This window comes from Delphinus delphis, chromosome 3, assembly GCF_949987515.2.
Source record: "Delphinus delphis chromosome 3, mDelDel1.2, whole genome shotgun sequence".
In the NCBI taxonomy this organism is placed as follows: domain Eukaryota; kingdom Metazoa; phylum Chordata; class Mammalia; order Artiodactyla; family Delphinidae; genus Delphinus; species Delphinus delphis.
This window is the reverse complement of record NC_082685.1, coordinates 149,950,435-149,972,691: the sequence shown is the minus strand read 5'-3', so window position 1 is coordinate 149,972,691 and position 22,257 is coordinate 149,950,435. Positions and strand designations below refer to the sequence as shown.

Here is a 22,257-nt window from a genome sequence, read left to right as displayed (position 1 = left end):
TGTGTTTTCTGTGCTTGTGAGAGCAAGAGAGACAGAGACAAAGACAGAGATACTAAGGATTGTAAAGGCGGCACAACTCTATCTCATTTTCAGTTTTTAGCTATATAAAGAATCAAAGTACTAATTATATTCTGAAAAATCAAAATTATGCCCTAAATGATACAAATTATAATTTCATAAACTTAATATAATTTATTATTTTTATTGTTCTCAATTCACTCAGATAATGCACATATAATTATAGGGCTACTATGCAAGGTTCTTTTCAGAACAGCAACCACTAGATGATTTCATAGCAACTAATTGTAATGCAATAATTCAGGAAGTTTTCTGAAAGCACAAATTTGAGTATGTTAAAATAGTTTCAAATTTTATTTTCCTTGGACAAAAGCTTCTTTTAAAGTGCAAATGTATTTTAATTATAAATCTACACTTAAAAATCATATTAAAGGGAAACTATTTTTACTGATACATGCCAGGGGTAAATAATATTAATGCTAAATGCATACCTTTTAAGAAAATAATAAAATGGACTATGATATGTCTTTGTTTAAGCACAAAGTTCCAAAGCTCTCCAATTATCCTTTGGATGAAAGTTGAATCACATTTTCTTTACTATAGAATCAAATCTGAGCATTTCAAGAGGTAAACAGTGATCCTTTGATGGCTTACTTCAAAGCATTCAGAGGAAATTAATCAAATTAATCCATCCTTCTTTCCACTGGTAACAAAAATTATTCACTGCTTTGGACTCAGGGCATTTCACAAGACCCTAATGAGTATTGGGAAGGAAAAAAAAAAGTATTAAATGGTGGCATTAAGGAGGAGACTGTAAAGCACTGAACATTCTTTTTTTTTAATGCCAGATTGGAAATGTAATTGAGTGAAGCAGGCCCCGGGTGGTTGGAAGCATTGCAAAGTGCATGGCCCGCCTAAAGGTGGCAGCTGCTACCCAGCAACCATGGATCATTGCCACATTGGAATTCAGAACCAGGTTTGGCAGATATTCCAGTGTTTGTGGAAAAGAAAGAAATTCATATTTTAATGTGAGCTCTCTAAATTTTTGAGTGTTGATGTTAACAAAAAAAAGTCCTTGTGAGCTGAATCAAATAAGTCAGGAAGTTCCTCCTTGTTAAATGAAAAAGATTATGTACTTGACCTTGGTCTTGCCCCTCCCCAATTTTAATCAAAGTCCTTAAAAGCATTTAGAAAATATTTAAGTGACAATTATTTCTTATGCCAATTTTTCCTTGAGGAGCATCAAGGGAAAAATTTATTTCCTTCCAAAAGCCATTGGTTGAAGACCAAGCAACTCTAAACATTTGGCTAATATGATTGCTTATATATTTCCCAATAATCAAATACTTGTTCTCAGTTGATAAAGGGGAAGAGTATTTAAAAGTTATTTTTAAATTACAGCAATACAGGTATTTTTTGAAACAAAGGGATATTGCTTTCAATACATTTTTTGCCTAAAATAGATGGTCTCTTCCAAATCTCTGAACGAATTCTCACATTTTTTCAAAATTGTTGCTGTTAAACATGGTTAAATTATATCACCTCTATAGCCAGACTCTCATATTCTGAATCCAGTTCTGATGTTACTAGCTACTTCACCTTGTGTGTCTTACCCAAATTTCTTGAGTCTCAGGTTCCTCATCTAGAAAATAATGGTCATTTTGGGATCAACTTCAGAGGCTTACTATGAGGATTTTGTAAGGAGATCTTTAAAGCTATCAGTGATAGAAAGTGTTCCATACATCTTAGTTAACATTATGTCCTTTGAAGTCATTCTTTCTTCCTGGTTTACATGGAAATACTGCTGCAGATGTCAGAAGACACATTTTTCTCCCACCTGAAACATTGCACATTTGTAGCAACCATCTTCATAGAGGAAAACAGAATTCTTATTCACTGCTGCACATATTTAATGTGTGTTTGAGATCACTCTACCCCATTTCTGGTCTTTATAAAGTTATCATAAAATTATAAGTGTCTTTGACAATTATCTAGTTACTAGACACAAAAGTATCAATACATGGGAACTCAGAGAGACTGAGTGATTTGCCTGGGATAAATAAATAAATAAATAAGAAAGTGGCAGAACTGGGACTAAAATTGTGTTTCTTTCTTTTGCTTTCATTATATATTTCTATCGAAATATATTTAAGTTGAAATTATAAATATTAAAAAAATTTGAATGCCTTAATTCATAGACTTTCTCCATTAAATTGGAAAGAAAAGGCTACATTAACAAGAGAAAACTATTATTTTTATAGGGAAATTTTGTCAGTTAAGCTGCAGTATGCCAAACATCTGTGTACCTGTCAACCAATTCTACATGATTGACATAGTTTGCATTCATATACAGATATTCCTGCATTTTGAGATCTAGTTTTACACATTGACATTTTAATATAAATGAACAATAGAAAATCATATTCCATGGGCATCATGAATGAGTCAACAAATTTATTTGGCTTACTCTAAATAAATATTTCTTAAATGTCACATTTGCACAGCGTTAAAAATTTTAAGCAAATACTTGTGAAGCATGCCCCTGTGACACTGATGATTGAATATATTATCTTGTCTCTTTCTAATGAAGAAAACAGTGTAGTTGCCAACTTTATATGAACTAAGGGAAGTTCTCTGACCACATGAGATGTCATTTCAAAATAGATTTCCTTTGGAAGGATGATATTATGCTAAAATAATATGAGATTTATTTTTATTGCCCACTAAAGAAATAAGGAAAATACAATGCCATGGAAATTGTTATTTTAATGCTGTATTCAAAAGAATAAAAGTTAAATATAGAACTTTGAATTGCTTTTCTTCTCTCCTCACTAGTAGTATATGTTCGTATTCTGGAGATTGGGAAATTCAACTTCACACAACACATCCAGCTAATGAGATTGCAGAAACATTGTGCTCTCCATCATTTCCTTATCAGTGACAGTCCATTAAAAGCTCTAACCCCATGAAGTGAATTTCAGTTTTAAACTTTTGCATTCTGAAAACGGTCTTCCCAAGACCATTAATAGATAAGATGGATGCCACATTTGTTGACAGTTCAAGATACTTTTACCTTACTAGAACTGTTTTGAAACCAACAACAGACCTATTATCTTCTTTTACGAAGAAATTTTATAGTGCTATTTTAGTGAACTGCCAAACTCTGAAGGAAATTTTACTTTTATTTACCTGTGTTTTTGTTTCCTTACACAATGCAGTAAAATATGTACAATGTGTGTTTGTAGTCTACATTTTAATTGCATCCTTTCAGAAAAATTGAGTAGGTCTACTAAAAACAATTTTCCTTTCGAGTGTGGCACTCTTTGTCCTTCTGAAAACAGAAAGATGATGATTTATTCCTGGATTCTTAATAGTTTTGGTTGCAATAAGTTAGTCATGATCACAATTGAATGTCAGGATTGTAAAATAATCAAAACAGCCTTTCCAAACTTAGTGTGGAGAAACTGAACAAATGCAAGCACAAAGATATGACTTCACCTCCTGACAAAGAAGGAGGAGGAGATTCCTGCCCAGACTGATGTCCCAAAGAAAAAACCATGATTGTGAGGCATGGCATCCAGGGGGAGTTAAAGTCTTACTATTTTAGGTAATTTTTAAAATTGAATATGTGTACAAGTTTCCTTCCATGAATGTAGTTAGAACATGTCAAAAAAGAATGGAATTCAACTCTCTGGATTCAGTCTCAGAGGTTTCAGAAAATAGTAGGGATAGTCACCTGAAGCAATTAGGCTTTTGAGAAGAATGGCATATGGGCCACTGCTCTAGCTGTCCCTGAATGGGGACTGGAGACAAGGACACAAATCTAGGTTTGTGGAGCTGTCCAATCAGTAACTAGTGCCTTTGAAATATAAAATTCAGGAAACAATCAATGCATACTTAGGATTATTTGCTGATACAAAAAGTGCAGAAATAAATATGCCTGGAGATGGAGATACAGCTACTGATCTACAGTGCACAGAAAACTGGATACACTGAGTAGAGTGACAAATACATGGTGTGCTGAAGAGAAGAGCTGTGTTGTCCTGTCAGGTACTGAGATTAAAATCTGTTTACAAAAAATAAATAAGAAAAGAAATCTGTTTACAACATTCAACAAAAGAGGGTTGGCTCCCTTTGGAAATTTATTTGTACTTCAAAGGATGCTAAATAGAAATAGGATTGAAGATATATTTGAAAGAAATATGCTGTATTTGAAGTGGAATCATCTCCCATCTTTAGTGAAAACAGCTCCATAATATCCCAGAAGCCAGGAGCACTATAGAGAGATTGTTTGGGTGGAATTACCAAATACACTTATTTACATTAAATTAATATCAATAGTAGTCAATACACTTTGATCATTTTCTATGTATAGTAGTATACTTTATGTGGCTTATATTATTTAATCTCTTCAATTAATCTATGAGGAGTCACTCAATATTTGTCAATGTCACAGATTAATAAATTGAGTTTAATACAGATTAGGTATCTTTTCTCAAGATTATGAAACTAGAAAGCATCAGAATAAGAGTTTTCAAACCCTTATTTAACAAGGCAGTATATACTTCCTAATGCATATGATTAAGAAACAAGTTATCTCATACTTTATGTATATGTTATTTGATACTAAGGGACTCAGTCAATCCTTCTGAGGGTACAGGTAACGGTAAACGCTTTTTCTTTCCACCCAAAAGCTTCAGATAAAATGTTTTTAAGTGAATTGACAATAAATAAAATTTTAATTTTATCTTAACAATATGCTAGAAAGATAGTTAGTTTAAAAAGTTTTTCATAATTCAAGATGATTTATATAATTTATATAATGTTCACATTAATTAAAACATGGTAACTGGGGTATACGTATGGATAATTAGAGTAAGTTGGTAAGCTAAATATTCTGTCTAACACAGATTATAAATTTGAGTGGACAAGAAAAATATGTTGCAATATCCATTTGAGCAACAGCAGCTTCTTATTACAAACACCATGCTTAATATAACTATCCCTAGATATAAGCAAAAAATATCTGATTATCACAGTTTTGCTTTTTGCTTTTTTTAGTAAACAAAGGAGATATTAAGTTTCAGAATGATGAGCACAACTTTCTTATTCCATGTGTCATTAGGATGTGGTATATAAATATTCTCCAACTTTGCTCTATATCTTCACAACAAAGTGCAATGATAAACTAATGCTTTGCAATCTGAAAATTACATTTGTCACTTTTTTCCTCTAAGGGTGTCAGATTGAAAAACCTTTCTGATTTATGATCTGTGCTTCAATTACAGTTGAATTCAAGACTACATGAAAGAACTTGGTGCTGACAGTATTCAATTTTCACATGGATATGGTTTTCCAAGACACCATAGTTTTCTGCTCTTTGTCCTTACTCATCTGTCTACTTGCCTCTTAGATTAAATATTTTCAACAAATATGCTTATTTGAAAGGGCCTTGTTTGAATTTTAGTGTTATTATTTTGCCGCCCCATTTATACCTTATATTTAAATAAATTGCTACTCCCCAATGCTGTAGCTTGTTACAAAGTCTCCATTGTGGATTACAAAAATGTTTCATAATATCTGACCCTGAGGTGGCTAACATGATTCCAACATAGTATCTACAGGATAAATCCAAGCACCTCAAGGATAGATATGTGTAGAAAGATCAAGTTAACAAAAACTAACACTTATAATATGAAAAAAAAAAAAAACTAGAACAGCATGTAGTGCTTAGCAAACAATATACTGAAAAGAATATGAATATTACAATGTCTATATTTGTTGTCACTCACATAGAAGTATGGTGTTATCATTAGTCATTGAATTAGCCTAGCTAGATTTTGATGGCTAAGAACACTCTCCAAATAGGCATCTTGATTTTTTCCACTGAGATGGGATTGGAATTTCAGTTCTCCAACTAAGAGATGTCTTATATCAACCCAACTTGACATAATTAGCCAATTCTCAATTTAATGTGTCATCCAATCTCTCCCCACTGATGTTCATAAATTTTGTATACACTCTGATTTCATTGGATTATTCATTATTTTTGACTTGACTCTCTATTCCAAGGGAAAAATAAAAAGTTTAATAGTACATTATAGTAGTTGCTAGATCAAATACGTAAATTTTAGCTTCTTTTCACATTTATAATCATAAATCTATTAAATTAATTTCCAGAACATTTTGAAATATAGGTGGATTGAGATACACATTCTTGTCATGTTTTGATATGTCTGTTGGTACTTATGCTTTCTTTGAATTTTATTAAACATTGAATTGATTTTATCAAGTATAAAAATATATTCTCTCTTAAGATTTAATTGCTATTTACTAGTGATATTTGAGATTTACTTTTTTTCAAATAATGCGAGTCAGTCTGTGGTTTGACACAGCAAAGTCCATTTCAACTTATAGCCCAGAACTATTTAAATAATATGAGAATTAGTTGATTTTAGGTATATGAAAATTTCCTTTCTAAAGACCTGTGATTCTTGTACCTTTCAACATGGTAGTTTTTGTAGATCTTTTAAAAAATTTCTTCATTATTATGGTACTATTCAGTATTCTTCTCATACATTAATCAATGATGCTAATGTATCTTAATATAAATAATCAATTTTATTTAGTAATTAAATAAATTACCATAGAATTATTTTAAAAATACCTTATGATTTAACAACATTTATATTAGGAGCCATCAAGCCCTAAAATATTTTTCCTGAAGAGATCCGACAAGAGTTTATATAAATTTTGAGTAAATGCTTATTTTTGCCTTTTTTCTACTTTATTTCATATTCACACCAAAATAATGACTCTTCTAATTTAAAATATAAACCATAGAGGTTTCCTTAAAGGTGGCAGGGGAGGACTGGAACTGTCAAAGACAGAGTGACAGGTGGGGTTGGGAATAAGTGAACGGTCTTGACAGACTCAAAGTTGCTGGCAGCTTGGAACTGCACCTGGTAGGACAGTGGATGGATCTTGCAACTGTACACTTTGGACATAAACTGGTTAGTGGGCTGCTTGGGCCGGCATTCAGTGTGCACCATGAAGAGCAATGTGAGGGAAACTGGTACCCAAGTAGGGGCCTTCTGTGTGGTGCTGCCTTGATGGTGTCTTAGGTGTGGAATTGTCCATGCACTTGGGGCAGTAGAGCTTCACCAAGGCCTCACCTGGGGTGTCAGAAAGGCTATTGGAAAGCATTGGCTTGTTCTCACAGTGCACATGGGGCAGTAGCCAAACTCTCCCTGCTGGTACTTTTCCAACATCCGGGTGGTGCCATGGTTTGTGAGGATATAGGTGGTCTGGGTGAACCCATACAGCATCTTGGCTGACTGCTTAATCAGGGTTCTCTGGTTGGGGTTGTCTTCCAGCTCTTCATCAGGCTCCAGGTCCAAGACCATGTCTAGAGCTTGTCTACAGTGAGGCACCTGCTCATTGAGTTGACTGAGATTAAATTTGTCCTGGATGGAGTCTTCATCCACTTCACAGAAGAATTCATAATCATGGAGTCCACAGAACCAGTATAAATAACACTTCCTGATGTTTAAATCACTTTTTTTTTAATTTGTCATTTATTTTTCTTTACTGATTTCCTGATGCTTCTTTGTCTCTGTAATTTTGCTTTCTTGAGTGATCATAAAAGTCTTTGAAAGTTAGGGGTCTTTTTTTTCTTTTGTTTTGCAAAGCATGTCATGATTAAAATGTGTTTCTACTTATTTTAATGAATTAATAAATAAAAAATATCATGGGAATGATATTTTTAATTTCTATGTACGTTTAAGTGTTTATTGAACATAGTATCAGTAAGACTAGTGACCACATCAAAAGAGTTCAACTCAATGGATTGATTTCACATGTCAGAAGATACCTGCTTAGTCAGACTCAGATCAAAAACAGAATACCAGTAACCTAGTACATTCTCATCTCAGTATAAACTGTTCCAGTTAACTGCTCTCATGACTTCTAAAACCAGAGATTCGTCCTGTCTTTTTTTGTACTTAGTATTGATAAATTATGCATTATGCACATTATAGACGATCAATTCCCATTGTGTGAGTATTCCATAATTTTTATGGCTTCTCCTATGAGTGGATATTTATGTGGGTAGCATCCAGTTTGGGCCTACAAATAATGCTATAATGAATACTCTAGTGCATGCCTTTCAGTGAACTTATGAATGCACTCCTGTTGGGTTTAGGTATATATATAGGAGTGGAGCTGATTATCTTTGGAACTGTGTATCTTCAGCTTTTGTAAATACTGCAGTTTTTCGAACTGCCCTTATGCTTGAGGTTTTTTTTCTTTTACTGATACCATTTTTTTTTAGTACATCTTTATTGGAGTATAATTGCTTCACAATACCATGTTAGTTTCTGTTGCACAACAAAGCAAATCAGCCGTATGCATACACATGTCCCCATATCCCCTCCCTCTTAAGCCTCCCTCCCATCCTCCCTATCCCATCCCTCTAGGTCACCTCAAAGCACCGAGCTGATCTCCCTGTGCTATGCTGCTTCTTCCCACCAGCCAACTATTTTACATTCGGTAGTGTATATACATCAATGCTACTCTCACTTTGCCCCAGCTTCCCCCTCCCACCCCATGTCATCAAGTCCATTTTCTATGTCTACCTCTTTATTCCTGCCCTGCAACTAGGTTCATCAGTACCATTTTTTTTTTTTTAGATTCCATATATATGCATTAACATATGGTGACATACTTCACTCTGTATGACAGACTCTAGGTCCACCCACCTCACTACAAATAACTCAATTTCGTTTCTTTTTATGGCTGAGTAATATTCCATTGTATATATGTGCCACATCTTCTTTATCCATTCCTCTGTCGATGGACACCTAGGTTGGTTCCATGTCCTGGCTATTGTAAATAGTGCTGCAATGAACATTGGGGTGCATGTCTCTTTTTGAATTATGGTTCTCTCAGGGTATATGCCCAGTAGTGGGATTGCTAGGTCATATGGTAGTTCTTTTTTTAGTTTTTTAAGGAACCTCCATACTGTTTTCCATAGTGGTTGGATCAATTTACATTCCCACAAACAGTGCAGGAGGGCTCCCTTTTCACCACACACTTTCCAGCATTTATTGTTTCTAGATTTTTTGATAATGGCCATTCTGACTGGCGTGAGAAAACTACTACTCATTGTAGTTTTGATTTGCATTTCTCTAATAATTAGTGATGTTGAGCATCTTTTCATGTGCTTTTTGGCCAACTGTATGTCTTCCTTGGTGAAATGTCTACTTAGGTCTTCTGCCCATTTTTTAACTGGATTGTTTGTTTGTTTGCTATTGAGCTGCATGAGCTATTTGTATATTTTGGAGATTAATCCTTTGTCTGTTGTTTTATTTACAAATATTTTCTCCCATTTGGAGGGTTGTCTTTTTGTCTTGTTTATGGTTTCCTTTGCTGTGCAAAAGCTTTTAAGTTTAATTAAGCCCCATTTGTTTATTTTTATTTCTGTTACTCTAGGAGGTGGGTCAAAAAAGTTCTTCCTGTGGTTTATGTCAAAGAGTGTTTTTCCTATGTTTTCCTCCAAAAGTTTTATAGTGTCTGGTCTTACATTTAAGTCATTAATCCATTTGGAACTTATTTTTGTGTATGGTGTTAGGTAGTGTTCTAATTTCATTCTTTTACATGTAGTTCTCCAGTTTTCCCAGCACCACTTATTGAAGAGGCTGTCTTTTCTCCATTGTATATTCTTGCCTCCTTTGTCATAAAACAGGTGTCCATATGTGTATGGATTTATCTCTGGTCATTCTGTCCTGTACCATTGATCTATATTTGTTTTTGTGCCAGTACCTTACTGTCTTGATTACTGTATCTTTGTGGTATAGTTTGAAGTTGGGGAACCTAATTCCTCCAACTCCATTTTTTTTTTTTTTAATCAAGATTGCTTTGGCTATTCGGGGTCTTTTGTGTTTCCATATGAATTGTAAGATTTTTTGTTCCAATTCTGTGAAGAATGCCATTGGTAGTTTGATAGGGATTACACTGAATCTGTAGATTGCTTTAGGCTATATAGTCATTTTCACAATATTGATTCTTCCAATCCAAGAACATGGTATATTTCTCCATCTGTTTTATGTCATCTTTGGTTTCTTTCATCAGTGTTTTATAGTTTTCTGAGAACAAGTCTTTTGCCTCCTTAGGCAGGTTTATTCCTAGGTATTTTATTCTTTTTGCTGCAATGGTAAATGGGAGTGTTTCCTTAATTTCTCTTTCTGACTTTTTGTTGTTGGTGTGTAGGAATGCCAGAGATTTCTGTGCATTAATTTTGTATCCTGCAACTTTATCAAACTCTTTGATTAGTTCTAGGAGTTTTCTGGTGGTATCTTTAGGATTTTCTATGTATAGCATCATGTCATCAGCAAATAGTGACGGTTTTAATCCTTATTTTTCCAATTTGTATTCCTTTTTTTTCTCTAACTGCCATGACTAGGACTTCCAAAACTATGTTGAATAAGAGTGGCGAGAGTGGACATCCTTCTCTTGTGCTTGATCCTAGTGGAAATGCTTTCAGTTTTTCACCATTGAGTATGATGCTTGCTGTGGGTTTGTCATATATGGACTTTATTATGTTGAGGTAGGTTCCCTCTATGCCCACTTTCTGGAGGGTTTTTATAATAAATTGGTGTTGAATTTTGTCAAAAGCTTTTTCTGCATCTACTGAGATGATCATATTGTTTTTATTCCTTAAATTGTTAATGTGGTGTATCACATTGATTGATTTACATATATTGAAGAATCCTTGCATCCCTGGGATAAATCCCACTTGATCATGGTGTGTGATCCTTTTAATGTGCTGTTGGATTCTGTTTGCTAGTGTTTTGTTCAGGATTTTTACATCTCTGTTCATCAGTGATATTGGCCTGTAGTTTTCATTTTTTGTGATACCTTTTGCTGGTTTTGGTATCAGGGTGTTGGTGGCTTCGTTGGGAGTGTTTCTCCCTCGGCAATTTTTTGGAAGAGTTTGAGAAGGATTGGTGTTTGCTCTTCTCTAAATGTGCTCTTCTCTAAATGTTTGATAGAATTTGCCTGAGAAGCCATCTGGTCCTGGACATTTTTCTGTTGGAAGATTTTTAATTATGGTTTCAATTTCATTACTTGGGATAGGTCTGTTCATATTTTCTTATTCTTCCTGGTTCAGTCTTGGAAAATTGTACCTTTCAAAGAATTTGTCCATTTCTTCATGGTTGTCCATTTTATTGGCATATGGTTGTTTGTAGTAGTCTCTTATAATCCTTTGTATTTCTGCAGTGTCAGTTGTGATTTCTCCTTTTGCATTTCTAATTTTATTGATTTGTGTCCTCTCCCTCTTTTTCTTGATGATTTTGACTAAGGATTTACCAATTTTGTTTATCTTCTCAAAGAATCAGTTTTTAGTTTTATTGATCTTTGCTATTGTTTTCTTCATTTCTATTTCATTTATTTCTGCTCTGATCTTTGTGATTTCTTTCCTTCCTCTGACTTTGGGTTCCTTTGCTCTTCTTTCTTTAGTTGTCTTAAAAGTAACATTAGATTGTTTATGTGGGATTTTTCTTGTTTCTTGAGGTGAGATTGAATTGCTGTAAACTTCCCTCTAAGAAGTGCTTTTGCTGTGCCGCATATGTTTTGGGACATTGTGTTTTCATTGTCATTTGTTTCTATGTATTTTTTATTTCTTCTTTGATTTCTTCAGTGATCTCTTGGTTATTTAGGAGTGACTGTTTAACTTCCATGTTTTTTTGTGATTTTTACAGGTTTTTTCTGTAATTGATTTCCAATCTCATAGTGTTGTGGTCAGAAAAAATGCTTAATAGGTTTCAATTTTCTTAAATTTACCGAGGCTTGATTTGTGACCCAAGATGTGATCTATCCTGGAGAATGTTCCATGAGCACTTGAGAATAAAGTGTATTCCATCACTTTTGGGTGGAATGTTCTATAAATATCAATTAGATCTATCTGGTCTATTATGTCATTTAAAGTTTGTGTTTCCTTATTAATTTTCTGTCTGGATAATCTGTCCATTAGTGTAAGTGAGATGTTAAAGTCCCCTACTATTATTTTGTTACTGTTGATTTTTCCTTTTATGGTTGTTAGGATTTGCCTTATGTATTGAAGTGCTCCTATGTTGGGTGCATAAACATTTATAATCGTTATATCTTCTTTTTGGACTGATCCTTTGATTATTATGTAATGTCCCTCCTTATCTCTTGTAACAGTCTTTATTTTAAAGTCTATTTTATCTGATACAAGTATTGCTACTCCAGCTTTCTTTTGATTTCCATTTGCATGGAATATCTATTTCCATCCCTTCACTTTCAGTCTGTATGTGTCCCTAGGACTGAATTGGGTCTCTTGTAGACAGCTTATATATGGGTCTTTTTTTGTATCCATTCAGCCAGTCTGTGTCCTTTGGTTGCGGCATTTAGTTTATTTACTTTCAAGGTTATTATCGATATGTATGTTCCTATTACCATTTTCTTAATTGTTTTTGATTTGGTTTTGTGGGTCTTTTTCTTCTCTTTGTGTTTCCTGCTTAGGGAAGTTTCTTTAGCATTTGTTGTAAACTGGTTTCATGGTGCTGAATTCTCTTAGCTTTGGTTTGTCTGAAAAGCTTTTGACTTCTCCATCAAACCTGAATTAGATCCTTGCTGGGTACAGTAATCTTGGTTGTAGGTTTTTTTCTTTCATCACTTTAAGTATATCCTGCCACTCCCTTCTGGCTTGCAGAATTTCCACTGAAAAATCAGCTGATAACCTTACGGGGATTCCTTTGTATATTATTTTTTTTTGTTTTTCTCTTGCTGTTTTTAATATTTTTCTTTGCATTTAATTTTTGTTAATTTGATGAATATGTGTACTGGTGTATTTTTCCTAGATTTTATGCTGTATTGGGACTCTCTCTGCTTCCCGGATTTGGGTGACTCTTTCCTTTCCCACGTTAAGGAAGTTTTCCACTATAATCTCTTCAAATATTTTCTCAGATCATTTGTTTTTCTCTTCTTCTTCTGGGACTCCTATAATTTGAATGTTGGTGCATTTAGTATTGTCCCAGTGGTCTCTGAGATTGTCTTCAATTCTTTTCATTCTTTTTTTCTTTATTTTTCTCCTCAGCAGTTATTTCCACCATTTTGCCTTCCAGCTCACTTTTTCGTTCTTCTCTTTCCACTATTCTTTTACTGATTCCTTCTAGTGTATTTTTCATTTCAGTTATTGGGTTGTTCATCTCTGTTTGTTTGTTATTTAGTTCTTCTAGGTCTTTGTTAAACATTTCTTGTATTTTCTCAATCCGTGCTTCCATTCTATTTCTGAGATTCTGAATCATCTTTGCTATCATTACTCTGAATTATTTTTCAGGTAGATTGCATATTTTCTTTTCATTTACTTGGTCTTGTAGGTTTTTACCTTGCTCCTTCAACTGTGACATATTTTTTGCCATCTCACTTTTTTTTTTTTTAATGAGTAGGTTGTGTTCCTGTTTTACTGGTTGTTTGGCCTGAGGCTTCCAACACTAGAGCTTGTAGGCTATTGAGTAGAGATGGTCTTTGTGCTGAGATGAGGACCTCTGGGAGACCTCACTCTGAAGAATATTCCCTGGAGTCTGAGGTTCTCTGTTAGTCCAGTGGTTCAGACTCAGAGCTCCCATTGCAAGAGTTTCTGCCCGACCCCAAGATCATGAATCAAGATCCCGCAAGCAATGTGGGACAGTAAAAAGAAGAAGAAGAAGAAAAAAAAAGAACAGTAACAAAGTAAAAATAAAATTAGACTAGGAAACTAACAGATTTATTAGAAAGAATGTAAAAATAAAAATATATATGAATCAACAACTGGAATGTACATCAGTACCCTATAATAAAAAAGAGGAGGAGGGAAAAGAAAAAAAAAAGTGGGGGAGGGAAGGCCTTGGCTGTGGAGAGCGAGGCCTAAGCAAGGGTGAGGTTTGGGTGGTGTATGGGGCCAATGCTCAGGACCCACAAGGCTGGAAAAGGTCCTGAGGGCTGTGGGGGGTGGGGCTTATACTCAAGGAACAGTAGGGACCCAGGCGTGCCACCCACCCCTGGTCTCAGAGGGTAGGGGACCTCACCTGGGAGCCCAGCAGGGGCAGAGCAAATGCCTTCCTCTCTTCTCCTGTTCCTCTGGTCTGGGGTCTGGGAGGGCCCCTCCTACCTGCCTCTCTGATTTCCCAGGCCTCTCTCCTATGTCCCCAGGACCAATACGGTAGGGGCAAAAGGGGGCCTTGGAGGGCAGGGGAGCAGCCTGGGAGCTCAGCATGCTCCCTGTGCCCGAGTGAGTAGGGTAATCACCCTCTGCTCCTCTCCTGATCCTCCTGGATGACCCCTCCTGCCTGCCACTCCTGATCTCCCCAGCCTCCCTCCTATGTCCCCAGGACCCATGTGGCCTGGATGGGGCTTTGGGGGGAGGGGGAATTGGCTTGGGAACTCAGCAAGCTCCCCGGCCCAAGGGACGCCAATCCTGTCTGGGCTTCACTTCTCCCCTATTGGTCTGCCTACATCCTACTGGGTCACTCTGGGTTTCCTCCTGTCTCCTTGGGGGTCAGAGTCCCCTACCAGTGGCTGGCAGGCACACTAGTTGTGGGGAGAAGCTAACTCTGCGTGTTCCCACACTGCCATCTTGACTCCTCCCCTGAGCTTGAGTTTTGAGGTACATAATTTACTTTGATATTTATAAGGAATCTAAAAACTCAGCTTTTATTTTCCTATTTACACAAACTTTCAGAAATGTGTGTTTTAACTTCAAAATATTTTATCACATTTTGTTATAATTACTAGTTTTATAACATTGTGGTAAGAAAATGTGATGTAAACCCTTATAATTTATCTGTTTTCAAGTGTGTTGCAATTTATTTTAAAATGTCCAAAGTATGTTGGAAAAATAGGAGACAGAAAGTGGATAGAGTGAGAACATAGTTACATAGAAAGAACAGCCTACAGTTTAGTAGTTAAATGACCTCAATTTCCTTTTTCTATTATCTTCTTGTTTTGTTGAAATTTTTTCCTTTTTCATACTATCATTGATTTCTTATTAACTTCTCTTTTACCTTCTGGCACTCAATGGTTTCAGACTAATCATATCCCTAATTTAGACTGGTATATTTGTAAATATCAATTGACATTTCTTTCATTCTTCACTTTTTAAATATTTTTTGTATATAAGTTTTTTGTAACATTTTTGTCAAATATTTGGGTAATTTGTGTCTCTCTGTGTACATGTAGTTATCTCATCTTTAAAACTCAGACTTTATACTTTGCTTTTGATTCAGGAATTTAACCAAAAAAAGGATTATTGCTGTGACATTTATAATCATATTAATGTTTCTTGTTGTCTTAGGGCCTCTAGTGTGGCTGTAACTTTTAGATTTTGTTTTTTACTTTCTTAGCAGTATTTTTTAATCTCACCTAAACCCATTTTTGACTCATTATTCCTTTTTCATTCCAGCCTGTTCTTCCCATCTAATTAGTTGTTGCTGTTTTATAGACATTATGTATTTTTATGTGATTATGACAACAGAAGTTTTCCTGAAATTCCTCCTAGGTCATTGAGTGTTTTTTTGACACATATGTACTGGGCTCCTACTTTCCAAAAATGATTCTAGGTCTTGGGGACTGATCAACTAGCAAGAAAAACTTGAGTTCTTGCACTTGAGGAACTTGAATTCTGGCAGGGGCAAGGGAGGCAATCAATAAAAAATTTGGAAAATAAAAGAATAAACAAAGGACATAAAAATTCATGTTATGAAAAAAATCTAACAGACCAAGAGTTTTCATAGTACATTGGGGCAGTTGATGTGGAGTGGTCAGGTGTGGCCTCTGTGAGGAATGAAATTGAAGGAGTAAGCCAGGTGATTATGTGGGGAAAGCCATTTCCAGACAAAGAAATATCCTGTGCAAAAGCCTTAAGTCAGGTCTAGTATAAAATACATCTTCTCACCATTGAAAAAATATTACTTTCATGTACATTTGCATCTTTACACTGTCAAAGTATCATTATTTAGTTTAATACAGTCTTTGCTCCAATTATCACAAACAAATGCAGAAATGCATTATCTCTTCTTTGGATGAACTTAATCTGGATACTTTATCAGAATATTTTAAGGTATATCATGAACTACAATTTGTTAATATAAAACTTAAAGAGCCAGTTAAAAAAACATGAAGTTGATTTTTTTATCATTAATTTAGAACAATTTTACATGCTTCCAATTAATGTAGAGATTACCAAAAAAGGGGCACTTAAAAAGAATTTGATCTTCAGAAAACCTTTACTAAGTAATTATAAGCTCTTAAAATCACTTTCCTTTAGGGCTTCCCTGGTGGCACAGTGGTTGAGAGTCCACCTGCCGATGCAGGGGACATGGGTTCGTGCCATGGTCTGGGAAGATCCCACATGCCGTGGAGTGGCTAGGCCCGGGAGCCATGGCTGCTGAGCCTGCATGTCCGGAGCCTCTGCTCCACAACGGGAGAAGCCGCAACATTGAGAGGCCTGTGTACCACCAAAAAAAAAAAAAAAAAAAAAAAAAAAAAAAAAAATTCACTCTCCTTTGAAAAGAAAAGCATGTGTTCTTTTGTGTAATCCATCTTAAACTTTAAAGTTTTTCATTCTGGGCAAAAGAAGTTTGCTCAATATTTTCCAAAATAAATATTTCTAGATGCACAGTAAGTTAGCAAAAGATGAGAATTTGAGCTATGCAAATTTTGAAAATTTTAGTGGATTATGTTTGTCACTAATTTCTAGTACTGAATCCTCTCAGTAGATCTTTTTAGAACTGTATTTAGTTTTTTGTTTTTGTTGTTTCTTTTTTTTTTTTTTTTGCATATTGCCTTTATTTTGCAGAAAATGTTTTGCTGATTGTCTTTGGCTATTTTTTTCAGAAGAAAAATATTGCCATTGTAGGTTTAACAATACAAGAGGCAATTACATATGCTCAAAATAAACACATTCTATTGGGCAGAACAGTGAAATTTCCATTTCAATTAAAGTCTGTTGTCCTCAACTATGAATTTATTATTTTGTCCCTAACAGCTTAACTATAAGTATGATAGCTGTCACAAAAGGGACCTGAAAACTACTCTGAAGCAACAAGGAATGCAATTGAAAGTATGCTTTTTATTTCACTAAATAAGATGAGTTGAGTTTATTAATTCTAGTGTGTCAAATCTTCTATATTCTGTAAGAGACACAAAAAAATAAGTTTCTGGATCTTAGCAAACAAAATGTTATTATGATCAAGTAATGGTGATTTAATAGTCCAACTGAGTTTTGTTTCCATGCTTAAATTCATCTGTAGCATATAAACACAACATAGGACTACACTTGTGTTGCAGATGATGGGTGGGGTTATTTTTTTGATGAACAACAGAACATATATTTCTTTTCATATTTTAAAGTGAAGTTAATAAGATTTTTTTTTCTTTCTTGACCTATGAGACTGTCATTTTGTACCTAGATCAAATCCTGAGTAAAACTGGTAGATATAAAAAAAATAGTGTATGTTTTAAGGAAAGACTTTGGTTTACATGGAAGGTGGTGACAGAGACATCCATGAGGTTATGAGGCCAAAGTGTGATATTGGCTGTCAGGAATATCTGTGGCCATGACATGGTTCTTATAGAGTGAGAATCCTGAGGAGAAGGGACCTGAGATTACTTGGGTAAGATAGGGTTCACTGGGAATGGACTCCCAGCCCATTAGGTAGCTATGCTGTCTGAGACCCTGGTGTGAAGGTGCTCTGCTAGCTGACCACAGGTTGGGGTACTGATGCAGTCCTGTTGTGCTCAGGAGTAACATGATAGTATGTACACACATGCTGAGGCTGGGCTAAGTTCATGGGATCAGATCATGGACAACTTGCAAATGAATTGTCAGAATAGGTTGGAGAATTTTTCCAATGAGTGTATGGGCTAAGTATGAGCTTGTCCAAGTCGGGAGGGGTCCTAGGCACAGCTTTGAGGACAGGGACAGGGATGGGTGAACTGTGGTTCCTCAGTATAGAGCATTTTTCACAGCCATGGGTGGAGAAAAGTGAGACAGGACCTCCAAACTGAAGATGGGGGTTGACAGCAGATAGAAGGAACTGAGTCCAGGGATAAGCTACTTCCATTAGTAATACACAGGTTGCTGTTTGTCTCTGGGTTCTTCCGTCTTATCTTTGTGATCCCTGCTTCTTTTTGCATCATAGCAAGCCCTTGCAAATCAGTTGTATTTAGTTTTAAGAGCTGTAATCTCTTTCTGGTAAGCCTTGACAGATATGCATTGAGTCTTGAGAATGCTGTGGCTGGTAGTCATCCCCTGTAGACCCTCAACTCATACTATATGAATTTAGAGTTTTTATTTATGTAAGGAGTTCAATATGCAGATATGGCTTGGACTGACCCTCCAGGCACCCACTCTCTGTTCACACACTTCCAGAAGTGGTTGCTCTCCGTCACAAAATCCAAGATGAAACAACACATGGTGTTCGGGTCCCGGCCAGACATACTCAACTTCAGCACTGGGAACATCCTCCTGCTGTTATTGGTGACCATCACCTGGTTGATGAGCTCTCTGAAGTGCAGCCATATCTAACTTTTCTTGGTTGACACAGGGGTCACCCTTCTCCCTGCCAGCCTGTAGCTCTCACTTCAAGGAGCTCAGCTGGTGGTCCACTCTATTGCAGGCTATTCTACAAGTTCTGGACACCAAGGGAGATTGTCCTCTTGCTGACCCTTCTTCATGGCCCTCCAACCAAGACTTACTTACCCAAGAGCCATATTTAATTCCTTTCAACAGCCACTCTTCCGAGAAAAGAAGCAGCAAAAGTCCGCAGTTCCCAGGCAGAGACCTGTGAGGAGAAGACTTGAAGGTAGGGGAGGGGCAGAGGGGTGAAGATAGAGGATATTCCCCTTGAACTTCTGCAAGGCATGACTAAAGTAGCTCTTTGTGGCATTGGATTTGCTTCAAACAATTAAAAATCAGACTATTGACTAGCATACAAATATTTATAAAATATACAAATAAAACTATTGATATCTTTGAAGGCCATTTTTAAACAAAAGGAACATTTTTAAATGTGCCAGGATATAAATTATGGGTACCTCAGGATTATTATAACTTTTCTATAACATTTTATTAGATCTTTATGGTGTTTTTAAAAATGTTGGCCACTGATATTTGAAATTTGATAGGTATTTATAAAGTTTCCTCAAAGGATTCTTATGACAGCTAAAATTTTTGACTATTTAGACAGACACTTTTGGCTGGCTACTCGGTAAAGTACCACATGCTGTGATTATTACTTTTTGTGCTTTCCAAGTCAACACCCAGATGCCTGTGAACCTGACCTGGACAGAGTAGTTATTTCGGTTCTTTAAACTCCTGCCAAACTGTTGCAGTAGCTTTTTCATATGGGCAGATGGCCACTTCAGAACAAATCAAAATATAATATTTGGTCTCTGAACTTACTTTTGAATTCAAATCTTTGAATATGAATGCTAACTCATATTGAATTTTGGGTTTGACTAATTGCTTTGATGTTCTTAGGCAGTTTTCATGAAACATATTTGATCAAATAACTTAACATGGACTTCACTTCTTATTAGTTGTATAATGTCCCTTCTGGTGTGTTAAATGCAATAAAATTTTGAGGATATATACTAATATGTAGCTCCTACCCAGCATATGATGAACAAAATATGTATTAACAAGAGACATCAATCCATTTCTGAGGTTATGCATATAGTTTAGTGCTGAAATGCAGTAAAACTTTAAAATTTGTAATTTCTGGTCAGAGTTTATGAGAAACATGAATATGAGCAAAATAGGTAAATTTAGTGTTTTTTTTAACAAGGTAGGTATGGCACAGACTTCAAACTATAACACAGATTTCAAGCAAACAAGGGTAATTACATTGATTTAAGCAGTTCTTTCCCATTTATTCATATATATTTTTTGTCTTAATTCAGGCCTAGCTTAATTCACCCCTCCCTCCCTCCCTCCTTTCCTCCCTCTCTCCTTTCCTTCCTTCCTTCCTTCCTTCCTTCCTTCCTTCCTTCTTTCTGTCTTTCCTTCCCTTTCTTCTGTTCTGCCTTTCTTTCTCCTATCTCTTTAAACTGCAGTCCTGAGTAAAACAGATGGTTTCAAATTAATCTAATTAATTACAACTAAATAGCCACTTACGTCATTAACCCAGGATACTTCCCTGGGCTACTCAGATCCAAATGTAGATTTCATATTTTCAATGGAACAATGTTTGTTAGAAAATATATTTCATATTGTATTATAATCTTTATAATGAGAAAAATGCTAATTAAAACCAAAACCATTAGTCATCTGTAAGATTTGAAATATATGAAAAGTTTGGTAACACTCTGTTGGTGAGGCTAAGGAGGAAAAAGCAGTCTAATATTTTGTTTTTCAAAATGTAAAATGGGACAACATCCATGGAGAAGATTTTATCAATATCTAACAAAATCATAGCTGTATTTGGCCTTTGACCTATCAATCCCTCTTCCAGGAATCTGTTCCAAAGTTCCAAAAGTACACTGACATTAGTTTGAAATGACATGTATCAAATGTTCTTCAATGTAACATTATTGCGACTAGTAACAAAATTGAAATCACCCCCAAAATCCAAAATTCTAACACCAAAATCCAACAGTTATATAAACTGCAATATATCTACACAGTGGATTACTATGTACTTGCACAAAGCAGTTGGGAAGATCTCTACAAAATGGATTAAATGCATTATATATTGTATATTTTGGAGTATAAATTGTTAAGTGATAAAAGGAAGTTGCAGAAAACTGTGTATAGTATGTCACCTTTTGTGTAAGAAACCCTCCCTTCCTTCCTTCCTTCTTTCCATTCTTCCTTCCTTCCTTCTTTCCATCCTTCCTTCCACCCCTTTCTCTCTCTTTCATCTCTGTTTCTTTTCTTTCTTTATTATTTCACAGTTTGTGTTTTTTTTAATATATATTTGCAAAAATAAATAAGGGAAGGAGAGAAGAAAAACTCATAAAAATTGTTCCCTATAAGGTAACTGTCTCTCCATTCTTAAAAGTGGGACATTGAAATCATCTACTATTATTACACTTCTGTCTATTTTTCTAGTCAATTCTGTCAGTGTTTGTTTTATATATTTAGGTGCTCTGATGTTGCATGAATATATATTTGTAATTGTTATATCTTCCTGGTGATTTGACCTTTTATCATTATATAATGTCCTACTTTGTTTTTGTGATAGTTTTTTGTTCAAATTGACAATAAATTTTAAGCATAATTAACTGTCATTAGCACAAATTCATGAACTGTATCTTCGCTTTTCTCATTTTTTGAAACCTTATATTTATAATCATAGTTATTCATATTTGATAAATAAAATTATTTATAAAGAATTCAAGTTATAAGTAAATGGAAATGCATCATTCAATTTTTGTTTTCTTGCTAGTGGAGGACATTAAGCAAAACTAAGATTTTTAATTCATAAATATGGTAATAAAATTGAACAGGGGCTTCCCTGGTGGCGCAGTGGTTGAGAGTCTGCCTGCCGATGCAGGGGACGCGGGTTCGTGCCCCGGTACGGGAAGATCCCACATGCCGCGGAGCGGCTGGGCCTGTGAGCCATGGCCGCTGAGCCTGCGCGTCCGGAGCCCGTGCTCCACAACGGGAGAGGCCACAACAGTGAGAGGCCCGCGTACCGCAAAAAAAAAAAAAAATTGAACATGTATTTAAAGTATTAAAATGGTATAACTGAAGAATAAAAGAAACATTATAATAAATGCTTTATTATCATTAATGTTAAATTCTTTTGATTACTGATTTTAATTGAAGATTTTAAAAATACACTATAAAAAATAAAAGTACATTATAAATATATTTGCATTATAAATCTATATTTAAAACTTGTAAATGTTGATAGAACTAATTGTCCTGTTGAATAATGGAACAGAGTTCCTCAACTAATTATTTAACTTTTATGATCCTTGTGAAATAACAGTTAACTATTTGAAATGTGCTGTTCATTTTTGTATGTGTTTTACAGAAAAAAATTGTATTCTGTCATAGCTTACATTTCTAAATTCAAAAAGGCAAATATTTCAAGACCTTTATTATCTTGATCATTTTGACACACTTAAAAATTATCCAATTTTAACAAAGATGTCCTTACCAGGAAATGGTAAGTTCTACTGACGAGTTAAAACAAATGATCAATTATTATTTTTAATTATATTTGT

General features: G+C 35.1%; 2 pseudogenes; both read right to left on the bottom strand.

The window, feature by feature from the left end:
- Positions 1 to 6,869: 6,869 nt before the first annotated feature.
- On the bottom strand, positions 6,870 to 14,296 carry LOC132422491 (casein kinase II subunit beta pseudogene; annotated as a pseudogene).
- A 3,409-nt stretch (positions 14,297 to 17,705) lies between these two features.
- On the bottom strand, positions 17,706 to 20,202 carry LOC132422490 (T-box transcription factor T pseudogene; annotated as a pseudogene).
- Positions 20,203 to 22,257: the final 2,055 nt, after the last annotated feature.